Source organism: Enhydra lutris, unplaced genomic scaffold (assembly GCF_002288905.1).
Source record: "Enhydra lutris kenyoni isolate GAN:26980312 unplaced genomic scaffold, ASM228890v2 scaffoldscaffold71, whole genome shotgun sequence".
NCBI classification, from domain to species: domain Eukaryota; kingdom Metazoa; phylum Chordata; class Mammalia; order Carnivora; family Mustelidae; genus Enhydra; species Enhydra lutris.
Window position 1 is genome coordinate 5,202,335 of NW_019154155.1, and position 25,317 is coordinate 5,227,651.

General features: G+C 44.7%; 1 protein-coding gene across 1 annotated transcript in view; it reads left to right on the plus strand.

Annotated features, from left to right (window-relative positions):
• The window catches only part of LOC111159897 (large tumor suppressor kinase 2), a 74,601-nt gene that overhangs the window by 35,231 nt on the left and 14,053 nt on the right, over positions 1 to 25,317 (plus strand).

The following is a 25,317-nucleotide window of genomic DNA, read 5'->3' on the forward strand; positions in this document are numbered from 1 at the left end:
AACTGAAGGGATGGCATTTTGAGAAGTCTCACGTTACTAGAATGAAGAAATGAATGATCCTTTTGGGGAAAGGTGGGTGGCTGCTGACAGCACCCCAGCATTTTCAGTCAAGTGTCTTTCAGACTGCAGGGCGAGATCCTTGAGTGGATCAAACAAGCATTTTGTGGTCTATGAATAAAAACGCAGAGAATCACATCACATGTAAATAAGGGTAAGTCATTCTTATGAAATTGTGAGTCATGGTATAAACAAAACAACAATAATACAGTGATACGTAGAATGTTAACTTTTACTGGATGGGAGACTGAAGGGACAGACTCTGTGCTTTTCAGCAGCATCTAGCTGCTGTTCAGGTGCCAAACACTCTGCTAAGGGTTTTTCTAATGGTCTGTCACCTCCTCCTTCGATGCTTCAGATTCCTTAGAACTCTGGGAGAGAAAGAAGCACTAACAATGAGGATGAATTTGTTTCTGGATTTGCCATATTCTGTGGAACATGTTTTTTCCTCATGAGTAATTGGTCCCCTAACTAGTCTTCTGTCTGAGAATAAATGTATGGCCAAGGGTTGGGCATGGTGCTGTCCTTTGTCCTGGTGTCCCTCATTTCAAGGACTTGGATTTAACAGGATATGAGGGAGGCAGTCTTGGCCCCTGTCCACAGTAGTTAGTTACTTCAGGTTTTCTATGGGGTTTTATAAGCAAGGTGCTATCTGGCTAATTTCTCAGCTGTGAAATGCACAATCCAGACACTTAATGTTGGTGTGAAGAAACACTTGTTTTTACTCAAGGTCCAGGAGAGGCTGTGCTTAGTATCTTAGTATTTATGGTAGAGTGCTAATATTTCCTGATTGTAGGATAAGGACAAAATGTGAAGAAAGGTATTTTTTTTGTGTGTAGCCATTTTTAAAGGAATGAACTCGTATAAAAAGGGAAACTGCTGATTATAGAAAATACTTCTTTTAAAAAAAAGATTTTATTTTTAGGGGGTGCCTGGGTGGTTCAGCCGGTTAAGCATCCATCTTTCACTCAGGTCATGATCCCAGTGTCCTGGGATCCGGTCCCACATGGGGCTCCCTGCTTGGCGGGCCGTCTGCTTCTCCCTCTGTTCCTCCTCTTGCTTGTGCTCTCTCTCTCTCTCTCAAAAATAAATAAATAATAATAATAATAATAATAAAGATTTTAATTTTAGGTAATCTCCACACCCAACATGAGGCTTGAACTCAGAACCCTGAGAGTAAGAGTTGCATACTGTACTGACTGAGCCAGCTGGCACCCTGAAAACTAATTCTTGACAGTCCCCTGAATTCTGTTTATAACACCTACCTAGGAGAGTTTTTAAAGTTGGGCGTTAATGAAGCCAAAGGTATTTTGCTTGTCTTCTTACAGAAGTTTAAGAATATGTTTTATTTGGGTTTTAGGTGAATTGATGTGTATAGTATGGATTACTGTGCAGTACTATTAGATGTCTCTAAGTGTGGAAATTGTGCACTAGAGAGTAACATGTTTCATCTCTGCTGGAGGCCAGGTCCTCGCTGTGTCTGAAACACGGGGCTTCTTCCAGGGCAGGATCCTGATGGTTGCAACAAACCAGCCCAAAGTCAAACCCTGGCCAACACAAGCAGCAACTGCACCCTGCCCCAGTCGGTCCTCTAGCTGGCTGTCCCTTTATTTCTATGGCTGATCTGGACTTCTGCTGCCAGCTGCTGAGTCTGAACCCCTTGTAGTGAGAGAGTCGATAGTGGGAGAAGAATAGAGAAATATGTTACCAAACCATTCTTGCCCAAGTGCAGTACAGGCCCTTTCACAGTAATCTAAATATTACTGGACCAAGAGAGTTCTACAGTTTTACATAGAACACCTGGCATCGGAAACTCAAAAGAAAATCCTAATGGTGCTGACTCAGTGCACATTGTGGAGTGCTTGCTGTGTGCCAGGCACTGTGTTAGGACCCCACAGGTGCTACAGCGAACATAATAGACGGGTGGCCCCTCTTGGAATTTATGACCAGCCAGCAAATACATTTTCAATACCTTTTTCCAAACTAAATTGTCCTAAAACAGACAAGATCTTAGAATCGCTTTGATTGCCCAGCTGGATGAAGAATGTTGTGTTATTTGTGAATTTCTGAATTTCTGAGAAAGGAGTGTTCATGTGGTTGAGGCTCTAAAGTTAAACCATGCAACAAACTTTTTTTTTTTTAAGTATCATACTCATTCTTTCCTTGGGCCTGTGATGTTTATTTTTATTGCTCAAATTGGACTTTAAGGCTGATAGCAGCAGTGCTGCCTGCAGAAACAGATTTGTCAAGTTCAGTGAAATCAGAACTTGTGTTGGCGGATGGGCTGGTGTTGCCTTTCTGACTCGGTGGCTGAGGCGTGCATTGCCAGCGAGGGGCGCTGCTTCACCACACCGTCTCAACATTTCCATGCTATCTGAAAGAGTTATTGTAGAACCTTCTGGCATATAATTTTTTAATACACATCAAGCATATACTTTTCATCCAAAAATACTTCCTTCATAGCAGTTCCTTAGCAAAGGTTATGCTTTATTCATACTTCAGCATTGAGCTAAGCCAAACCGTACAGCAGGGCAAACTGGCTTTTTTGGTTTGTTTAACCTGACTCCGTTATTACTTTCTTTGGCTGGTGTGTTTCAGTTCTGGAATTTGTTTCAGATAGATCATTTGACCTGAGAGGATAGATGGTTGAATTGCTAATTGTCCTCTGTGGTTTGCTCTCATCTTTGAGACAATTAGTAAGAAGGGAAGCTGCTGGATTCCCTGATGCCACGCCTTCCCATCCAGGGAGTGGGGACTAGTGTCACAGAGCTCATATTGTCCTGTTCTTGTTTTTTAGAATAATTCCCTTTCATCAGTTTTTTCCCCCTTAAATTATTTAGCTTTTTAAATCTGCTTCCTTATTTCATTTTAAAACGAGCTATACAAATTTCATGGGAGGACAAGGAAAAGGACATTTAAGAGAATACATTTAAGAGCACTCCAATATAAATGTGAAAGGCAGACCATTAAAATGGAACTCTGTTCCACGGCCTTGAAACAAAGGTCAGGACTTTGTATCATTTACAGCCTTCCTGAGTGCAGCTTTTCAAACAACCTTATCTTTACCTTTCTTGCCATGTTAGGTCTTGTCTGCAGAAAATTCGACTCTTTCCATGCATTTGGGAGCTAACACGCTGTTTTTTGCTTTTATAAAGTATGATAATAAGTCTTGGCCCAAGCACATTGCTCACATCCTGAGGGTGAGCATATTACTCAGGCATCAAGCCCGGACACCTGTTCAGGTCTCTCTGGGACTAACCTCAAGCTTCCATAACTCTAGTGAGTAGTTACTTGTAATCCTGAAAGCCCCACTTTACCTGTCACTGTAGCTGGTTGGCTTAACTGGCCTAAATGAGCAAGGAATGAGAATTTTTAGGTATAGAAACTTAACCCTACCACGAGAATGGAACTCACATAAGCAGAGGGCCTTTGTTCTGTCACTGCTGCATCCTTAATACCTATAACGGGGCCCCTTACTGTTTGGTGATTTAATAACGGTTTTGAATGAATGCAGTGTTCTAGCCGAGATCATGAAGTCATTGACATGAACAAAATCTCTATACCTTAAACAGTCACTTTGTAATAGAAACAACCTTCTCATCTTCTTAACACTGCTCCACCTGTGTTATCGTTGCTAATCTGTTGTAGTCACAGTTTTTCCATCTTGGAAGCATGGCTGGTAAAGCTCGTTTTCCAGGGTGGTTGTGGGATGGATAAGATATGATCTAAGTAAAGAGCCTTGCACAGCACCTGGTCTTTGCTAGCATTGTCCCCTCATGCTGCCCATTTCCTTCAAAAATCTACCAACAGCTTACAGTTGTGGACTGTGCCCAGTGGCATAAATGGCATTTCCTAGGCATTGAAAGGTGGGAATGCTCTTAGGTAGAAAATTTAATGAGAGGGGTGCCACGCTGGCTCAGTCTGTACAGCGTGCAACTCTTAAAAATCCCAGTGTTGTGAGTTTGAGCCCCCCATTGGATGTGGACATTACTTAAAAATAAAATCTTTTTTTAAAAGAAGAAAGAAAATTCCATTGGAAAATTTCCTAGTGAAGGTGCGGAAGCTTTTGGCAAACGTTGATAAAGATAGCATTCCATCATTTTTGGAAGTCTGTTAACTCCACATTAGCCACCTGGTGTCTTGCCCCCAGATTGTCCTGTCTAGAGAGAAGCACAGCAGATTTTGGAAGGTCTGGACTCAGGCAGAGCCTCCTAGCAGTAGTGTGTACTCAGAATAGTTTAATCATCTTCCACAGAGAGTCACTTGCCACAAAAAATAGCCGTTTTCTCAGAAAAAAATGTAATGCTCTTGAGGAGTTGTACATTTTCTGATTTTTTGTTTATTGGCTCTCTGCCACTTGTGGGTACTGTGACCCGTTTAAAAACGCCATCCTCCCTGAAATGAGCAGCATCACCTCCAGCCACATCTTCTGCAGCAGCGCCCATGTGCGCATTTGATGAGTGGTGGGTGGAGAGGATGTGGAGAGGATTATAGATTGTTTCCACCAGAAGTTGACACTCATTCACCATCTTTTTTTTTTTTTTTTAAGATTTTATTTATCTGAGAGAGAGAGAGATCATAAGTAGGCAGAGAGGCAGGCAGAAAGAGAGGGGAAGCAGGCTCCCTGCTGAGCAGAGACCCCAATGGGGGCTCAATCCCAGGACCCTGAGACTTTGACCTGAGCTGAAGGCAGAGGCTTACCCCACTGAGCCACCCAGGCGCCCCTCACATTCACCATCTTTAGAAGTCCGTTTCAGTCTTTGAAGGAAGACAGATATTTCAGAAGAGTAGCCAAAGAAGAAGGGAGAGGAAGTAGGAAGGGTCATGGGTCCTCTTATAAGGTATTTGGCATGCATTTCTGGAAAAACATGCTGACACCACTACAGGTTAGCCACCAGTAGCAATTAATGTTGGTGTATACTCGGGTTTTTAAAAATTTTGCAAGATCAGGGTCATGTTGTGGGTACTGTTTGATTTGTGTTGACTTTCTCTTGGGAGACGTTCTTGAGTATCTAGTGATTTCGGGCTCTTCATATTTGGGGCAGTGCGCTAAAATGCTGATTGGAAGAACTGTGGGGTGGGGCCTGTTGATGGGGGCTTCACTGTAGGGTGATTGGGGAGAGCCGGTCCCACAAAAATCTGTTTCTAGAGACTTGTCTGAGGGGCCCTTGGGTTTTTCCAGGAGAGACCCTCGAGTCTGTGAGATGGCCAGTGGCTCTGGGAGGTCTGTTCACAGGATGGGAGGATCTCTGATGTGCCGGGCCATAGTCAGTTCAGTGAGTTGGGCTCAATCTCCCCGCTTTAATTCACTGCTTCCTGTCTGCCCCCTGCTGTGCTGCAGACTCTGATTTGGGTGCTTCTTGTTCAGTGTCTCCTGCACAGCGTGGGAACCCCAGGACTTGGGTCCACTGCGGATGGACCTCCAGCAGAGCACCCTCTTTTCCACCCTCTCCTGCCCTGTGGGCTCCCATCACACACTTGGGTGTATGTGGAGTCCATGGTTGTCCCTCCGTTTGGTTCTGAACTGAAATCCCTTCTTCATTGTGATTGTTCACAGAAGAGCTGTGATGGAAAACTAAGCAGAGTAAGTAGAGTTGTGGCTAATGTTCCAAGTCCTGTATATATTTTTGTTACCCAATTTTTTGGTTTGTTTTTACATAACAATGTATTATAAACATTTTCCTATGTCATGAAATTTTACTCTCTAGCACTTTATTTTTATTTTTTTTGAAGATTTTATTTATTTATTTGACAGGGAGAGAGACAGTAAGAGAGGGAACACAGGGGGAGTGGGAGAGGGAGAAGCAGGCTTCCTGCGGAGCAGGGAGCCCAACATGGGGCTCAGTCCCAGGACCCTGGGATCATGACCCGAGCAGAAGGCAGACGCCTAATGACTGAGCCACCCAGGGGCCCCTCTAGCACTTGAAAAAAAGTGTTATATTTCACTAAGTGGGTGATAGACATTAATTTATATGGGAGCACTCCATTCGTTTGTAATTTTTCACCCTATTTGCAACACTCATGTGGATATACTTTTAATCAGCTATATCATTCCTAGACATGATTTGCTGGGCCAGTTGTCAATAGAGAATTTGAACCAATTTGCCAGAGGGATTTTCAGATAGTTGTCTGAGAGGAGAAGGGGAGGAGACAGGAGCAGGTGCAAAGGAAATACGAGTTTTTTGACGCTGTGTAAAGGTCTTTGGGGCACTGAATCAGATGTGAAACGGTGCTTGTTCCTGCCTCCCGGGACCTTGCAAGGTGGTAAGGAAGGTAACCAAGGCATGAAAGAGCTATGCTTTCGCACATTTATTCATTTGTTCATTACTTAACCAAACATTGAACAGTCCCTGTTTGCTAAGTACAGTGGATACAAACATGAGTATGACTCAGTTTTTGGCCCTGAGAGCATATAGGATAAGGAGGCAGGATTGTGGAGAAAGGCCGTGGGACAAAGAGAAGCTGGGTCTTAGTTTTATTGTTCAGTATGTTTGGTGATGGTTGACGATGATGTAATCATCCAAACATTCATAAAAGGAGAATAAGAGAACATTTCCCCACATTTGTTTCCAAGACTTTTTTTTAGGTTTTTATTTTAATTCCATTTAGTCAACATACATTGTGGTATTAGTTTCAGGTGTACAGTATAGCAGTTCAGTACATCCATACATCACCTGGTGCTCATCATGAATGTGCCCTTCATAATCCCCATCACCTATTTCACCCACCCCCCACCCACCTCTCTTCTGGTAACCATCAGTCTGTTCTTTATAATTAAGAGTCTGTTGATATGTCTCTCTCCCCTTTGCTTCTTTGTTTTGTTTCTTAAATTCCACATATGAGTTAAATGATATGGTATTTGTCTTTCTCTGACTGATTTCACTTAGCGTTATACCCTCTAACTCCATCCATGTCATTGCAAATGGCAAGGTTTCATTCTTTTTTGTGGCTTAATAATATTCCTGTGTGTGTGTGTGTGTGTGTGTGTGTGTGTGTGTGTGTGTATCTCCTCTTCTTTATCCATTCATCCATTGATGGATACTTGGGCTGCTTCCATAATTTGGCTATTGTAAATAATGCTGCTGTAAACTTAGGGGAGCATGTACCCTTTGAATTAGTTTTTTTGTATTCTTTGAGTAAATAAGCAGTAGTGCAGTTACTGGATCACAGGGTAGTTCTGCTTCTAATTTTTTTTTTCCACAGAAGCTGTAGCAATCTGCATTCCCACCAACAGTGCACAAGGGTTCCTTTTTCTCCACATCCTTGCCAACACTTGCTGTTTCTTGTGTTGTTGGTTTTAGCCACTCTGACAGGTGTGAGGTGGTAGCTCATTGTAGTTTTGATTTGCATTTCCCTGAGAGTAAGTGATGATGAGCATCTTTTCATGTGTCTGTCGGCCATCTTCTTTGGAGAAATGTCTGTTTATATCTTCTGCCTATTTTCTGATTGGATTATTTGTTTTTTTCAATATTGAGTTTTGGAAGTACTTTATATATTTTGGACACAACCCTTTATCAGATATGTCACTTGCAAATATCTTCTCCATTCAATAGTTTGCCTTTTAATTTTTTTGATTGTCCCTTATGAGATGTATCTAGAAAAATGTTGCAATGGTTGATGTCAGAGACATTATTGCCTGAGCTCTCTTCTAGGATTTTTATGGTTTCAGGTCTCACATTTAGGTCTTTAATCCATTTTGAATTTATGTTTGTGTGTTTCTTACAGAAAATGGTCCAGTTTCATTCTTCTGCATGCATGTAGCTGTCCAGTTTTCCCAACACCTTTGGTGAAGAGACTTTTTCCCATTGTATATTCTTTCCTGCTTTGTGGAAGGTTAATTGATCATGTAATTGTGGGTTTATTTCTGAGTTCTGTATTCTATTCCATTGATCTGTGTGTCTGTTTTTGTGCATACAGTACTGTTTTGATGACTACAGCTGTAATATAACTTGGAGTCAGGAATCCTGGTGCTGCTTTAGAGACTTTTAAGGAAACACTGTATTACATACAGAGTGGGGCTTCTCTGGGCTCTTCCAGCCTTGATCTCTCCCCTCCCTCCCCAGCCTCTATTATACTGAGTTCATCTTTTTCCCATGCGTACTATAACCAATCCACAGGACTGTTTTACAAATTTGAGAAAAAAGCTCTGTATAGTATGATTTTGCAACTTAGGTTTTTCATGCAGCATGTTTTTGAGATTTATCCTTGTTGACAGAAGAGGCTCTAATTCATTATAATTGCTCAGTTGTATTGCATTGTATAATTATATCATCACTTATCTATCCACTAGCCCGTTGATGGAAATTCAGATTGTTTCCAGTTTTCTTTTACCAACAGAAATGCAGTGAACATTCTTCTGTATGTCCTCTTGTAAACATGGCAATTTCCCTAGAGTATATGCTTAGAAGTAGGATTTCAGGGTCACAGGATTTGATCATCTTTAACTTTCCTAGATGCTGTCAAAGTATTCTCTGTGGTTATACCAATTCACACTCCTTTCCTTGGTTTATCAGGGCAGGTTTCCCTGTCCTTGCCAATAGCTGGTGGTGTCAGACATTTTAAATATGTCAACCTAAGAGGTGTGAAATAGTTTTTAAAAATGCAATTCTGGGGGGAGGCAAACCATAAGAGATTTTTAACTGTAGAGAACAGTTGCTGGAGGGGAAGTTGGTGGAGGGATGGGGTAACTGGGTGATGGGCATTAAGGAGGGCGTGTGATGTGATGAGCACTGGGTGTTATGTGCAGCTGATGAATCACTAAATTCTACCCCTGAAACTAATAATATACTATGTTAACTAAATTGAATTTAAATAAAAAATGCAATTCTGGGTGCACGTGGGTGGCTCAGTCTCAGTTAGCATCTGACTCTTGATTTTGGCTCAGGTCATGATCTCAGGGTTGTAAGACAGAGCCCTACATTGGGCTCTGTGCTGGGCATGTAGTCTGCTTGAGATTTTCTCTCTCTCTCTCTCTCCCCCTCCCTCGCCGCCACTTTCATGCTCTCTCTCTCTAAAAAAGAAAATGCAGTTCTCTGTTACTAATGACATTGTAGTTTTTCTGACTATTTGAGTTTGAACCACTGATGGCATGAACTTGCAATATGATTACTCATTCCAAGCCTCATCTCCTGATTTTCATAAAACATGAATACTGGTGTTTTGGAGTCATTCTGAAGATTGGAGACCATGTGCACAGTTTCTGACTCTGTTTGTCTGTCTCAAATCTTTCTTCCAACAATACCCACAAGCTTGCCCCCCACACTGAGGAGATATCCCCCCCACCCAACCAAGGGTTGTGGTCTGCAGCAGCAGGAGACAGTAACAGAGGCCCCATTGGAGCTGGAAGGACCTTCCTGAGAGCCCAGCAGGAGTCCCAGGAGGGCCCTTACATGCAGTTGCTGTGCCACAGAGCTTGTAGAGTCAGTCAGGTCTGTTGTGTTAACTGATCTCCCTTCTCTCCCCTTGCACCTTTACAGTCCATTCTCACACCACGGCCTGAGCAATCCTTCTATTTATTATTTTTAAGATTTTATTTATTTATTAGAGAGGCAGAGAGCACAAGCAGGGAGTGTGGCAGGCAGAGGGAGAAGGAGACTCCCTGCTGAGTGAGGAGCCCAGTGTAGGACTCAGTCCCAGGACCCTGGGATCATGACCTGAGCCAAAGGCAGACGCTTAACCCACTGAGCCGCCCAGGCGTCCCCCAAGCAATCCTTTTTTTTTTTTTTTTTAAGATTTTATTTATTTGATAGAGATCACAAGTAGGCAGAGAGGCAAGAAGAGGGGGTGGGGAAGCAGGCTCCCCGCTAAGCAGAGAGCCCGATGCGGGGCTCGATCCCAGGACCCTGAGATCATGACCTGAGCCAAAGGCAGAGGCTTAACCCACTTAGCCTCCCAGGCAGCCCCTGAGCAATCCTTTTAAAGCCAAAGGCAGATGTTGTGCTCTTGTGTGGCTTCTGGTCTCACTCAGGGTGAAAGCCAAAGTCCTTATCATGGCCTGTGCGTTGAGTTCCCACCCAGTGGTTTGTTGCCCATTTTCATCCTGATATGAATCTGCAGGATCATGTCCAGCATTCCAAAGCCAGGAAGTAGAGGAGGGATAGAAGAGTGCAGCGCACAGCTGGTGTTGAATCACTTGGATCAGTTAGGTGCATGTGTAATGAGTTTTTGTGTAAAATGGACTGCTTCCTGTGGCCATAGTCAAAGTAGCGTTGCAGCCTTGGGAGTCTCAGTGGGATGGGCACTCACCATCCTGGCCTTGCCTGCTGTGTTCCAGCCACACTGAGCCTGCCTTTTTTTTTTTTTTTAAGATTTTATTTATTTACTTGACAGAGAGACACAGTGAGAGAGGGAACACAGGCAGCGGGAATGGGAGAGGGAGAAGCAGGCTTCCCACTGAGCAGGGAGCTCAGTGCAGGGCTCAATCTAGGACACTTGGGATCATGACCTGAGCCTAAGGCAGATCCCTAATGACTAAGCCACCCAGGTGCCCCGTCCCCTTTTTCTACAATTAGTCCCTCTCTCCATCTCTCCCTCTCATGTACCCATCTGCGCCCACATCCACTGTTCTGTATCCTCCGGTGGTGGCTGTCCAGGTTGTTGGGCTGGGCCTGGCCTGCCCCTGTTCCCTGAGTAGGAGAGAGCTTTGTGGTACAGTTGCTAACAGCAAAGGCTCTTCAGAGGCCTGGGTTCACTGCTTGGTGCTCTAAGAAATGTCATTGATAATTTCTTCCTTCCTAGGAAAGCTTGGGTACTGAGAGACAAGTTTGTCATCTGAACTTGGCAGAAGCTGTCCTTGCCCTATTGGGCACAACAAGAATTTAAATGTAGCATTCTATTTAATATTACTTAATTATTTTAATCTATTAATATATATTTAATATTAAAAATATTAAAATGTTGGGGGACCTTGGTGGCTCATTCAATTAAGTGTCTGCCTTGGGCTTGGATCATGATCTCAGGGTCTTGGGCTCAATTCCCACAGCGGGCTCCCTGCTCAGCGGGAAGTCAACTTCTCTCCCTCTGCCCGTCCCACCCCCCTAACCTGTGTAAGTGCTCTCTCTCTTCTCTCTCTCTCTCTCAAATAAATAAAATCTTTTAAAAAAATATTAAAATGTTATACACACAGATTTTTTAAATAATTGAGGTATGATTAATATGTGACATATTAATTTAGGGTATATAACATAACGATTCAGTATCTGTATATATTGCAAAATGATTGTCACAGTGAATCTAGTTAACATCCATTACCATGCATAGTTAGAAAATTTTCTTTTTTGATGAAAACTTTTAGGATCTACTCTCCTAGCAGCTTTCAAATATGCAATACAGTATGTATTATTAAGTAGTCACCATGCTATGTATTACATGCCCAGGACTTACTTATTTTGTAACTGGAAGTTTATACCTTTTGACCCCTTTACCCATTTCGCCCATTCCCCACACTTCACCTCTGAAAACTGCCTGTCTCTCCTCTGTAGCTATGAGCTTGCTTTGGGTTTTTTCTTTTTTTCTCTTTTTTTTAAGATTCTACATATAAGTGAGATCATTCAGTATTTGTCATTCTCTAGCTCTTTTTTATGGCTGAATAATATTCGTGTGTGTGTAGATGTAGATACAGATACCACATTTTCTTTATCCATTCATCCATCAGTGGACACTTAAGCTTCTGTGTTTTGGCTGTTGTAAATAATGCTGGAACAAACATGGGGATGGAAATATCTTTTCGAGTTAGCATTTTTATTTCCTTTGGATAAATACCCAGAAGTGGAATTGCTGGATCATACGGTATTCTTATTTTTAATTTTTTTGAGGTAGCTCCATACTGTTTTCCAAAGTGGCTATATCAGTTTACATTCCCACCAACAGTGCATAAGGGTTCTCTTTTCTCCAGATTCTTGCCAAACATATATTTTTTTAACATAAAATTTATACCACTATTTGGTAATGTTTGTCACCACTATTTTGGCAATGCAGTATCTCACTGTCAGCAACATAGAATTAAAAAAAAATTATAACTGGTAGTCATAGCCAAGTTTGAAACAAAATGAGTGGATTTGAAAGCATTGATGGAGGAGTACCTGGCTGGCTTAGTCAGCAGAGCATGCAGTTCTTAATCTCAGGGTTGTGAGTTAATGCCCCACATTTGGTGTGAAGCCTACTTAAAATAAAAATAAAAATAAAGCATTGTTGGAAAATGAAGATTGTTACAGAGTTTCCAAGTCTTTGGAGATGTGAATTAAAAGTTGACTCCCCAATATATATTCATCTCAAAGTTATACTGTAACTGTTTCTGAAAAATACATAAAAACTTAATAGTGGATTTCAGTTTTCACTACCATGTTTCATAACTAAGATACTTACACATTTTAATAAATTATACTGTAATATATTACATGATTATCTTTGAAGAGTTCTTACAAAAGTAGCAGATTACTGTTTTCTTTGACGAGCCTGTAGCTTTCTAGATATTCCCATTTACTTGATAACATAAAAAAAAAAAAAATAACCACAGGGAAGAGAGCTCTGTGTACACTGCATCTAAACACCCCTTCCGCTTGATACTTATGGGCTGACCATCCCCAACAAAGTGAGACAGAGGTAGTACTGAGGGCCCTGAACACACAGAAAAACAAAAAACAGTTACTCATTTAAAAAGCAAGGAAAACAGGGGCGCCTGGGTGGCTCAGTGGGTTAAAGCCTCTGCCTTCGGCTCGGGTCCTGATCCCAGGGTCCTGGGATCAAGCCCCATGTCGGGCTCTCTGCTCTCTCTCTGCCTGCTTGTGATCTCTGTCAAATAAAAAAAAAAAAAAAATTTTTTTAATTAAAAAAAAAAAAAAAGCAAGGAAAACAAACTTCAAGTTCTGTGACAAAAGCATGGGCTAGTGAAGTAGGTCCATGTGCTGTTTTCAGGTAAGCATTTCATAGACAGGGGCAGAACTTGACAGGCAGCATTTGTCCGGAAGTGAAGAGCAGCCAGTCTTCCCACATATTTGGTGGACTTAATTTCAAGAGCCAGGATTGGCTTGGAGCCCAGTAGGAGAAATCTGTTTGTCCAGAATCGTGTTTAAGCTGTTCATGCTTCATCTTCGAGGACTCTGGTTTATCTTTTGGCTGGCTTGATGCCCAGTCCTGGCACAGGCTAGTCCTTCACAAACTCAAGCCCATCACAGTATGTGTGCTTTGGTAGCAGACGGTTCTTCATAGAGTTGAACCTGTCATCTGCTTGCCTTTTTCAAAGGATATATACAGTGGGTATTGGAGACCAGGGATGGGTACCAGTATCTTTGATAAAAGCTTGCACATCTCGGGCACAGTTTTCTTTTGCTCATTAATAACATCCCCGTGCCTTGCTTACAGAGCACTGGCCCCATCACTGTCTTGCTATGATTTTTCTTCCTCAGGCATCATGGGTTGAGGCAGACATTGAATCTTTTCCTTTATGGAGACTTTTTTCCTCTAAAGGTAGAATTCCCATCAAGAGTGTGAATTAAAACTCAAAATTACCTCCTGTCCTAATTCTCCTTACCACTGGATAATGCTCCGCTAGGAGCCAAAGACAAATGGCAGGTGGCCTTTTGCTTACCTTAGCTTTAGTATCTGTCTTACCAGTGTCCCTGTTAGACATCAGTAGAAGTTCAAAGTTAAGGTTGCAGTTGAACTCCCAAGCTTTGGCAAGCCCTTCTTTCTGGACTCTTGTCCTGACCTCTGAGCCTGTCTTAAAAGGAAGAGAAAGCCGCAGGAGAAAGCCTGAGGTTGGTGCCATCCTGGCCAGCCTGAGCTCTTCCCAACAGAGGGAGCCAAGAAGGACAGCTTTGGGTCTCTTAGCATCTATTCAATTATCCACTCTATCAAGGTCAGGTTATGTTCTAAGTTTTCTCTGTATAATCTTGTCCTCTTAGCCAGAAACTTTGTTGATCTGTCTTCTGCCTGAGTTCAGCCCTACCCTCCCATCTGGCATTCTTCAGCTCATTCTTTAAAAGTGTGTGCTCTTAGTGATAGGCATTCTTTTGTGCTGGGAAAACATGGACCTCTACGTACTCAAGAAGTCAAACCCATGGCTGATGGTTACCAGAATTTTCCCTAGAATTCTGTCTTCTGTGGGGCCAACATCATTGCTTCCTGTGGATCACACCATTTCTGTGCTGCCAGAGGCTTCTTGCTTCCCTAAGCACTCAGAACACTGGAAGTGATGATCTGCATTTCCTTCAGCAGTAGAGGTTGTTTTAGAGACTTGATAAAAGTGAGGCATATGATAACTCCTGTGTGCATTGTGTGTATGGTTATTTTTTTGCTGAATTTTACCAGCCACATTTTAGAGTACCTGTTGTCCGTCATAAGAGCAGGGATGTCTTGTGTGGGGGAGAGAAGGGGCCAGAGCCGATTCTGCCTTGTGAAGCTCTTGCTCAATCTCTGTTGGGCTTTGGCTCTCACTCTTTGGATCAGGATGCTGCTGGATTATTCCCTGTTCTGCTGGAGCCAAAGGGCTTCCTGCCAGAGCACAGGGATGCCTGCAGATTGGAGACTGGGGCTGGGAAGCTCAGTACAGTGCTGATTTCCTAAGCCCAGACTGTGGGCTGTGTGCACATACAAGTGCATGCCCGTGCACACATGTGGTTAGAACCCAGGAGTTCTCCCTTGCAGACATGACATTGAACAGCATGTGTGCTGTTAAAGATTCATTTGCCCAGGGACCCCTGGATGGCTCAGTTGGTAGAGCATGCAACTCTTGATCTCAGCATTGTGAGTTTAAGCCCCATATTAGACATAGAGCTTACTTAAGGAAAAAAAAAAGAAAAGAAAAGATTCATTTGCCTATTCTTTCCTGAAACACTTTAAAGTGGTTTTGTATATTTATTTTTTTATTACTTTCATTACTGAAAAAAATAGTTTATTTTTCTCAACAAGAGATTGGGTTTAGTTACTGTAACAAGTCATACCCAAGGGTTAGGTACTCCTTTAAGAGAACAAAAACATTTAGAGATAAAATAATAATTTTGTAGTCAAATATTAACCCAACCAAATATCTATTTGAGGGCCAACAGAGTTGCAAGACTGTGTAGAAAGGCAGTACTACTTACTGCTGAATATGCAGCTAAATTATGATAATGCAAAGTTTTAAGATAAATAGGTAATCATACTTTTTTCCCAGATTATGTACTGCAGAAAAAGTTGAGTCAGTTATCACTTGTCTATTGTGTAAAAAACCATCCCGGAATGTTTGGTGGCTGCAAAATCACAGTAATTTATTATTTGTGGCGATCCTCTGGGTTGGCTGGCCTCTCCTGGACAGTTCTTCTGCTCCATGTGGCATCTGCTGGGGTTCTTTATGGCTCATTCTACTGGGGGCTCAGCTGGGGGTTTAGCATCCAAGATGGCATCACCCACAAGCCAGAACTGCAGCAGGGCAGGCTGGAACTGCTGAGGCTGGCTGGGTCTCTCTTAAGTCACACACGGAGCCAAAGAGTAAAGATGGAAGCAGCCAGGCCTCTTGAAGGCTAGGCAAGGCGCAGAACGGGCACAGTTTCACTTGTGGTTCATTCCACTGGAGCAGATCCCAGGCCAGCCGTGACTGAAGGGGCGGGGCGATAGACTCCACCTTCCTCTGGGAGCTGCAGCCTGTGTACAAGGGATAGAGGAGTTGGTCCTCATTTTTGGACACAGGCACACATGAGTAGAAAGAGAGGATCTGGGCCCCTGAAACCATATGTGTGTATGAAAACTAAGAGGGAATTTTGCTGTACTAAGTTTCCATGGAATGTGCATACCTTTCTTCACCTACCTTGACAGTGGCGAAAGTAAAAATCTTTAGCAGTTTAGCAAATATCCCTCAATATCATGGTATTTCAGAGGGATTACCTTGTGAAATCTTGCTCTCTCATTGGACTCCACTGTGATCTGAAGAGTTTGTTACCTGCTCACAATAATGATGCTAGATAATACAGGTAGTTTTATTCTGATGGAATGCGGCATGTTCATCAGTAAGTACTCTTACTGTGTTACTGTCTAACAAAAAGAAATCATGGGTAGTTCAACATAAAATCAAGTCAGATTCTTTTCTCATGTTCTAATTAAGCTCTTGTTCACAGATAATAATTAATTTGTACATAGTTAAAGATACATAATGTTTTGTATGTAAGCATTTTTGCATGTTGTTTACACTATTGCAAGTTGCATGTTTTGTTCGCTACTGCATATTTAGTATTGAGAGCAGTAGTAGGTGCTCAGTAAATTTTTGTCAAGTGAAATAATTGTGGCCATAGAAAGTATTTTTATGGCTGTATTAGTATGTTCTGGGCAACACATTAATTATAATTAACATAATCATTCTATCATTGGATATTTAAGCTCCTTCCAACTCCTGTCCCACCTCCTTCTATTTAAGGGGCTGATTTATTATACCTAATTTGGATACCTCTTTATACAAATTGATTTTTAAAATATTTTTTAAGTATTATTTTAAATTAGCCTGAAAGGGACACCTGGCTGGGCTCAGTCAGTAGAGCATGAGACTCTTTATCTGTCAGGACCATATGTTTAAGCCCGATGTTGGTGGTAGAGATTTCTTTAAAAAAAAAAGGGGGGCGCCTGGGTGGCTCAGTGGGTTAAAGCCTCTGCCTTCGGCTCAGGTCATGATCCCAGAGTCCTGGGATCGAGCCCCACATCGGGCTCTCTGCTCAGCAGGGAGCCTGCTTCCTCCTCTCTCTCTCTCTCTCTCTGCCTACTTGTGATCTCTGTCAAATAAATAAATAAAATCTTTAAACAAAAACAAAAACAAAAACAAAAAACAGCCCGAGAATAAATTTCAAGAAGTAAAATTATTTAATCAGGGTACAAGCAAATTTTATAACTATTGATACTTAATAACAAACATTCATCTTAAAGGAGTATGATAGCTTATATTGCCACCAAAAGTCTGGGACTGTTGAAGAGTTTCAACAGCCCATTTGTCTTTATACTGTTTTATTTTATTTTGGTGCTAATAGTGATTATAAAATATTATTTTATTAGTGTTTCTTTGATCATTGGCAAGGTTGAAAATTTTCATGTTTTGTTTTAGGCCAGATTTATTCTTCATTCTCTTATCTACAGGTTACTCTAAGAAGTGGTTTTTTTCCTCCAAAGTACTGGGCCGTTACTCTACCTCCTCACAGCCACTTGCTGGGTAAATAAGGTGTAGGTCCAGTGGCTTCATCCAGCAAACCTTTCAGAGGCCGCCACGAGGGGTTGAAGTTGCTGTGAGCCACTAATGTGCATTAGTAATTTTCTTTTCTTGCATACACCTTTAAAAGTCAGAGGTTGCTTCTGTTTGTCCAAGCCATTGTTGGAGCACACACACAAGGAAGTGCCTACAAGCCCACGTAGAGAGCTCTTCCTTCTGTCTGGGAATTGCCTGCAGGACAGAGAATGGCAGGAGGCGGGTCTGCTGGGCTGGCTGGTGATTCACATCCAATCCGCCCCAGGCCCGTGTTTCTGATTAAGGCTTGACAAACTGGCGGCAGGATGCACTGAAACACTGTGTTCCACTCTGTTTCCAAAAGAACTCCTGGAAGCATTTGGTTGAGGAAATGCAGGGCGGCAGCAGCCCTTGCGACAGTGTGTGGGCTGTGTGCTCCGGGAGCAGCTATCTGGGCTGTAGCTTTCCATGCACCCGGGCACCTTTCCTCTCAGGGCTGCTGCTCACTGCGGATGCCCTTCCCAAATACCCTGCTGTTTGTTTCTTTTCCATCTTGGTGTTCTCTTCAGGAAATCTAGCCTTCTGGATCAGATTCCTTTTTAAGGTGAAGAAGAGGAATGCCGCCCAATTACAAAGCTAGCTGTGCTGTCTTCCTTTTCCTTGACAGGCTGAGGAAGTGCCCATTGATTTGGGGATAGAAGGGAGCTGTTTGAGTCCCAGGACAGCAGTGCTCAGGTGGCTGGGTGTCTTGCCCAGAGATGGGGTCTTCAGCAAGGGATGGCCAGAGATTCTTTTCCTCTATTCTGACTCTGAAATTAAGTTGATAGTGTGTATTGAGGACTGAGACATAGGCCCACATGGACCCAACAAGACCAGAGTTCTACATTTCTCATTTTGCAGCCAAATTTTGTAATTGGAATGTTAAAATGTGGGATATGGCTTTGCTATATTTGAAAAATGCTTCCTTACCAGGAAGGGGTTAGGGGAAGGACCTCCATAGGAAATTCCTTCCTTCATACATAATAACTCTTCACTGACTTTCAATTATCTTAATCCTGCGTCGATGCCCATAAAATAATCGAGCCTTATAGAGTGTGTGAACCTAGCTTTTGTCCTCTTATGAGTTAGGACTCAAAAACCGTAGGCGCGTGACTAGGTTTGCTACAGCTCTGCACTGTAGGACCTGTGAGTGGTGGAGAAAATGTACCCATTTGAGGGTGATCACGTCAGGAGAGCAAAGGCAGGTGGGGCACATCCCTGGCCAGACCACAGGCTTTTCCCCAAGCTGGGCATTTTTGGCATCAAGAGCCCTCGCACCTGGAGAAGTAGCACAGCTGATTGCTGGGCCTCCTCGTGCTGTTCGGTGGGCTTCCTGTTGTGTGTGGGCTGCAGGGCCGGCAGAGCAGGCTCTGGGGGCCCTGCAGCAGCTGGCAGGGCTGCTGGGTAGGAGGCTTACTGAGGGGCAGGATCCGGACTAGGCAGAGGAGATTGTTAGGTAAAATGGACCTACGGTGGAGGCTTGGCTGGTCCTGGGAATGCTTTGAAATTGGGGTGTGGAGCAGCTCAAGAGTCTGCCAGAACAGTGGGAGGGCAGTTTGGTTCCATGCCCTACACATCAGCCGCTTGGCCATTTTGTTAAACTGCCTCACTGCAGTCGCTTTCATAGCAGACAAGATATGGGGAAATCTCATTTTCCAGAATTTATTTTGACTAGAACCAGTTTTAAGTTCTCAACAGTTTATTGATAAAATATAAAAGGAGAAATCTCTTGGGAGAGATACCTAAGGTGGAAGGCTCTTGCCTTCAGAGCATCAAGCATCTTCTACTACTCTAGGTAAAGCTGAGAAAAAGTGCTTCTAGATTGGATGTGGGATATGAAGGAGATCTCAAAGTCAGGATGCTTCCAAGGTTGGGAGAATGGCGCTGTTGTTTACTGAATGGGAAGACTGAACAGGTGGGTGGGTTTGCACAGGTGGAGTCATTGCTGTAGGTGGCATGGAGCAGTCACCAAGGAAGTGAGTTTGAACCCTGGAGGTAGCTTGTACCAGACCTAGCACAGCTCATGCAGTAGCTTCAACCCCAGCACACCGGGCTGTGTGAAAGAGAAGGCTGGCTTGTAGACACGGTGCCTGAGTCCCTAGTGGATAAGCATAACTTTTGTATGAGCTATTAAGCAATCCTAACTGAAGCTTTCTGGAGTGCTTTAGGAGAATGAGTTGTACATAATATTTTCTTGGTGCATGTTGCTAGGTGGCATAAAGTTATCAAAGTCTTTTTAACCCATAGTATTGCTCAGTTTTAGACCGTTGATAATTAGTAAGTGGTAAGCAATATAGGAGACACATGGTAGGACAGCTTGAAGATTTTGTGAACTTCTATAGAAGAGGCTTTCCTGAAGAATGGCCCAGGTATGCAAATTAGGTACTAGAGGAAAACTTGGGGAAATAGTTTGATTTTTGTGTTCAGTATGCGTTTTACTTTTCCTTCAGCCTGTGGTTGAGTACAGCCCTTGTTTGTGCTTTATCTCCACCTTCCCACACAGGGAGAGGCAACCTGCATGAGAACCCAGAGCACCTCCTCCCGCCTCCCCACTTCCTGGCCTCCCCAAAGGCCCCCCTTTCCTCCTTTGTGGCTCTCCTGCCAGAGTCCCATTCAGTCATTCTGTCACTCAGCCAGCCCTTTCTAGTGTCAGATTCCTGACCATCCTTCTCGGGGCAACTTGTTTCACTTCAAGGCACGGCCACCCAACCCTGTTCCCATCTTAGCACCCACGGAACGGAGTAATATTTATGGGGCAGCCCTAGGTGAACTGGAAGAGCTTGGAGGTGTCCATTGAGACTTGGTGAAAAGAATTCATTACCGTTCTAGTTATAATTATGGTAGGAAAAATGAAGTATAAAGTATTAGAAAGATTAAATACTGAATCTGTATCAAATCTGCAAGCATAATCTTTATGTTTGTCACCAGAGACACTTGAAGTACCTCTGTGAACTGTAAGAGCAAACCCTTAAATGGTGTTGAAACGTGTCATTATCTCTTCTAATCTTCGGGGCAGCCCTCTTAGCTTCTTTCACAGGGAGGAAACAAATGCTCAAAGTAGGTAAATGACTGGTTGAAGGTTACGCAGCTGCTACGTGGCAGAGGGCAGGAGTGAAGCCAGGCCACATGGCTCCATGCTCCACGTCGAGGCTCTGTAGTGCTCTGCCATCCTGCTGCCTGCTCAGGAGCAGGTTTTATGCTCGGAATGGCCCTGCACAATTCTCGATCAGGACGTTGAACTGACGGCGGGTGAGTGCTTGAGAAAGGAGCTCCTCAGCTTGGCTCTAGGCCCCAATGCCCAGTATTAGCTTCATCCCCCTGCATCTCCTGGCTCCAGCTTCTTGCCATCCCCCTGACTGTCTGTGCACTTGTCTCTTTGCCTGTGCACAGGCTTTTCGCCCAGCCAGAGGGCACCGGCCCCCTTCCCAGTTGTCCTTGCCCTGACATGGCTGTGAGCTCCCTTGCCACTCTCTGCTCATGCCTGGCATGTGGTGTGCGGCCCGTGGCGGTCACTAGTGAGCGCAGGAATGTGGCTTCTTTCCTCTCTCTCAGTTTCTCATCCCTGGGGCAGCTTGTCCAGAAGAGTTGCCGCCAAATTGCCCGTGAGCTTTTGCTCCTTGGGGCTGACTAGGAAGCTGTGGGTAAACGCTGAAGTGTTTCCAGGGCCTTTGGTGGGATCTCTTTTCCAGGGAGCAGTCGCCTGTCTTGTCTCTGTCACCCTCTAGCCTTCTCTAATAGGAGGGAAACCTTGGAGCTGAGCCAGCTGCACCACAAGATATACTGTGTGGGGTCTGCGGAGAGCCTAGCAGACAGCATGGGCTACTATGGGCAGCAGGTGGCAGGACAGCTTCCTACGAGTTGGGGAGAATGTGGGCAATGAAGCTTCAGTGACTTTCTGGGACAGGCTTAAGGTCATCATTTGTCAGCTCCCACATTAGGTTTCATTAGAAATTAGATAATTTACAATTGTTTCCGTTTTTACTTTTATTTTCATCAAAACCAAGTAGTTTCCATTGAAATTTTACAGTGAAGATTGGGTTCATGATTAGCTTTTGACCATATCAGCTCCTGCTCATTTTTGCTTCCACGCTGTGAGCTATGAGCAGCCACTGTTTGGCCATGTCCATATCTCTGAGCTTCCCAGGTTCGAATTTCAGATAGAGAGTCACCCTTCTGTTAAGTGCAAATCCCTGTAATAGGTACTTTTTGCTGTTGTTAATTGCATCTTGGGGTATATTTTTTTTCCTCCCAGTCATTTTTATTATGAATTTGATAATGGGCTGATCAGTAGTTTCTGTTTCTTCATCAGTCCACTGAAAACTGAGGAGCAGTTTTGTGAAATGGGGATTTGGGATGAGATAGGGAGTGGGATGGAAGGCGCCAATGGACAGACAGACACAGTTGGGGTCTAGGGATGGATGTTGAAGTCTGGATCCCCTGACTGGTCTGGGGACAGGGGGCCCCTGTTCAGTCCTGTTGCCATGGCAGCTGCCCCTGGTTGGGGGCACCTCTGCCCTCCCAGGGCCTGGTTCATCCCTCATTGTTTCCCTTGAACTCCATGGAAGCCCTGTCCTGCAACAAAGGAGGGTGGGAGGGACAGGTGCCCCACCAGATCTCAGAGCCCAGATTCCTCTCAGATCTGCCTTAGAGGGCAACGCTGCCCATGGAGCATTTCCATGGAAGGTATACACTGAAAAAAAGCTATGTGGGAAGAAGTGATACTGTTAGGTCTCAGGAATGGTTGGAGGATGATCACTTTGTTTTCACAGCTCCTGTGAATGAGGTGGTCCTTGGGGGGGGATGGGGGGCCTTGTCACCGCCTGGTCCCAACACATGCCACATCACTTTAACTTTGGCCTTATTAGGTCACCCCTTTTCTCCCTCGGTTTTTGTTTTGTTTTCCTTTTCTCTGTTATAGTTGTGATAGGCCTTTTTAGTTTTATTCCAAAGATACTTATTACTGAAGGTACTAAGGAAATCAAAATTAGCGAGACATTGCCTCTGTGCTCGTTGGGCTGCTACACTGGTAGGGGAGACTTTAGATGCTCCGGGACAGATCAGTAATAGATGGGAGTACAAGGTACAGAGGAGCATACATGTGTGGGTGGTGGGGGGTGCAGGGGTGGTACAGGGACGGGTAAGAGGAAGAGATAGTCCAGAGGCAGACAGGACATGGCTGTGTCTGTCTGCTGGAGAAAGGGGCAGGGGGACTGCGTGTACTAGCCCGTGCATCATGCATGTAGATATGCCAGTGTCCAAGCATATACCATCCAGGAAAAGTACCTAAGCTCTGGGGCAGAAATTGGGCATTCTTGGGTACATTAGAAATACTGTGTATAATGACATGCTTGGCCCCACCATCATCACTGACCTGTGCCAGGAGGGGCATCCGACCTTTGGGAGCGCCTGGACACCCTGTGGGGATGCTGGAGGCAGTGGCTGCTGCCCTTCCTCTCTTGGCACCTCTCCCCAAGCAGGTTCCAAGCTACTTCCCGGGGGGACAGTCCAAGCTGCTGGCTTGGTGTCTGAGAGCCAGAGTCGTGTGGGGCTTTAGCGAGGTCACACGCAGCAGCCGTGAAGGGAGCAGGGTATGCTGTTGGATGGGCTTAGCACCAGCTGACGCCTGCTTGGGTCTGTGCGCAGTCCATGGCAGATGGGGGTGGCTGGATGAGAGGCAGCGTGCGTGTTCCCCTGGATTTAGAAATGATCTTGGATTTCCTTCAGCTGTAAGACCTAGCTGCACACGTGTGCGTATAGCATCTTCCGAGAGTTAACGTGTACAAACCACTTATTTTCCAAATGAGGGTGAGGAACGCACAGGGGCAAGACTTGCCTGACCTGGATTATTTGATGGTTTTTAATAAACAGGTTGCCTCGTTAGCATTGGTTAGGTTTTATGATTTGAAGCATTGCTATGAACAGTCATTATTTGTGGTCTCCTGTTCATTTTTCTTGGTTAAATTCCTAGATTCAAAGCACAATAAACATTTAAATCTCGAAGTCATGGGTACCCAGTAAACAGGGAGAGTTTGAGAATGTGGTGGTCCGTCAGAGAATCTGCACTCTTCTGCCGTTCGGCGGGTGCTGAGGGAGTGAGCATGTCTGGCAGTTCACCCTGGAGAAGACAGGAGCTGGTGGTCACATTTCAGACAGAGCAGACAGCTGTGGTTAGGGTCAGCCCCCTTGGGCACACATTTTAAATGGGTGCCAAAAGATCCAGGGTGATCCTGATAAGATGCGGCCTTATACCATGTTTTCCTCCGAGCTGTCGAGAGTTCTCTGCAGACATGACCTCATCGCATAACATAGCTGTGAAGTCGGGAGGTTGAAGCATTACCTCCTGTCTACAGGTGAGGCATTGCTGTGTTCACTTCTGCACTTCTCTCAACGGCCCCATCGGATTTGACACACTTGCCATTTCTATCCGTCCAAGCTCTGCTTTCAAAACACAGCTCGGTTCTTAACTACTGTTTCTCCCTCTGCCTCATAAATGCCTCTCCATGTTCTCCCCACCCCCTGCCCCCACACACCCTGCGTCCTGCAACTACCATGTCCCCACCCGCCCATCTCAGGCCATCAGTGGCTGCCCCCTGCCCCACCCCCCATCATCTTGTCGTGTCTCTTGGTGTCACCAAGAATATAGACACAGGTTAGCAGCCAGTGTGCTTTGTCCTGCCATGAAGCAGGGATATGGCCAGGAAAGGAAAACTGGATTTTAGTATTACATAATCAGAGGGATATTAGGCGCTGAAGTTGTTCCAATTGCCACATTAGGTGGGTGGATACAGCCACAAGTGAGGTGGAATTCAGGCCCCACCAGGTTCTCCCAGTCCCAGAGAAGGACACATGGACAGACAGATTGGGCTGATGAAGGTCATTGGTAGGTGATGCCCTGTCCCAGGGCTGGCAGGAGCATAGTGATCAGCTCTGAGTTAGCCTGGAAAAGCACTTGGTTGGGAAGCCAGGGAGATCGGTTCCTTCTCAGTGTCTGGGATGAGTTCTGATTCTCCAGAGTGGCCCTTGGCTAGCACAGCCACTGTCTTTCTGCCCAGAATAGCCCTGAGCTTCCTTCTCGTCATCCTGGGATCTTCCTGCACCCTCACTCCTGTTCTCCTCCTGTCTGAGCCACAGGATCTCCTTTGCATTGCTTTCCTACCCCTTATGCCTTTGGACCCCCTTGTCTCTTGTCACTACCCTTTCTGCCTTTTGTTGCTCCTCCCTGCTTGCCTGCCCCTCCACCTTCACAGTGCTCTGTGTTCCCTCCCACAAATTCCCCATTTGCTGCCTCAGCCTGTTCCATCATTGTCTTGAGGAGGCCAACCTCTGCCATCCTTCCTGTTCGCCCACTGCTCTACTAAGCCAACCAACAGGCACTTTGTCCCTTCCTGTCTCCCATCCGCTCTGGCCTGTGTGATCTCTCTGACCTCGGAATGCCTCCAGCTCTGCTTATCATCTCCCTAACCCAAACTGATCTTCTCATTGCCCCATGTCCCCGATTGGAAAGCCTCTGTAACTGGTACAGTCTGGCCCCAGCCTTAGCTCCCTCTCTGCTGTCTCTCATGTCCCTGTTTGCTGCCTGCCACTCAGCCCATCCTCTGTCCCCCTGGCCTCTGCTCTGGCTGTTCCCCCTGCCAAGAATACCCCCTGGACTCTCCATCTACCCAAATTCTGTGGGTCCTTGAGGAGCTAGCTGTGCCTCCATCTCTTCCACCAACAGTGTCTGGTGCCCTTCCCCACCAGCAGGAGGAATCCCGTCTCCTCTGACCCTTGTCCTTCATCCCTGACCTTTGTCCTCTGTGTCTCCTGTGGTGGTTCCCAGCTTATTTCTCTTGTTCATCCCACAGGCAGTTTTAGGGGGCTTGTCCTATGCTGGGCACTTCTCCGAGGGCTCCTTTAGGGCCTGGCTTCTCTTTCTCCCACTAGACCAGGAGCCCAAGTGCAAGTTCCCAGCTACCATAGCCAGCTCAGGGCATTCATCAAGCTCTTTATAAATGACTCTGGTGACCCTCCCCTCCTCCTCTTTCTCCAAGTTAGCCTGGGGGTCA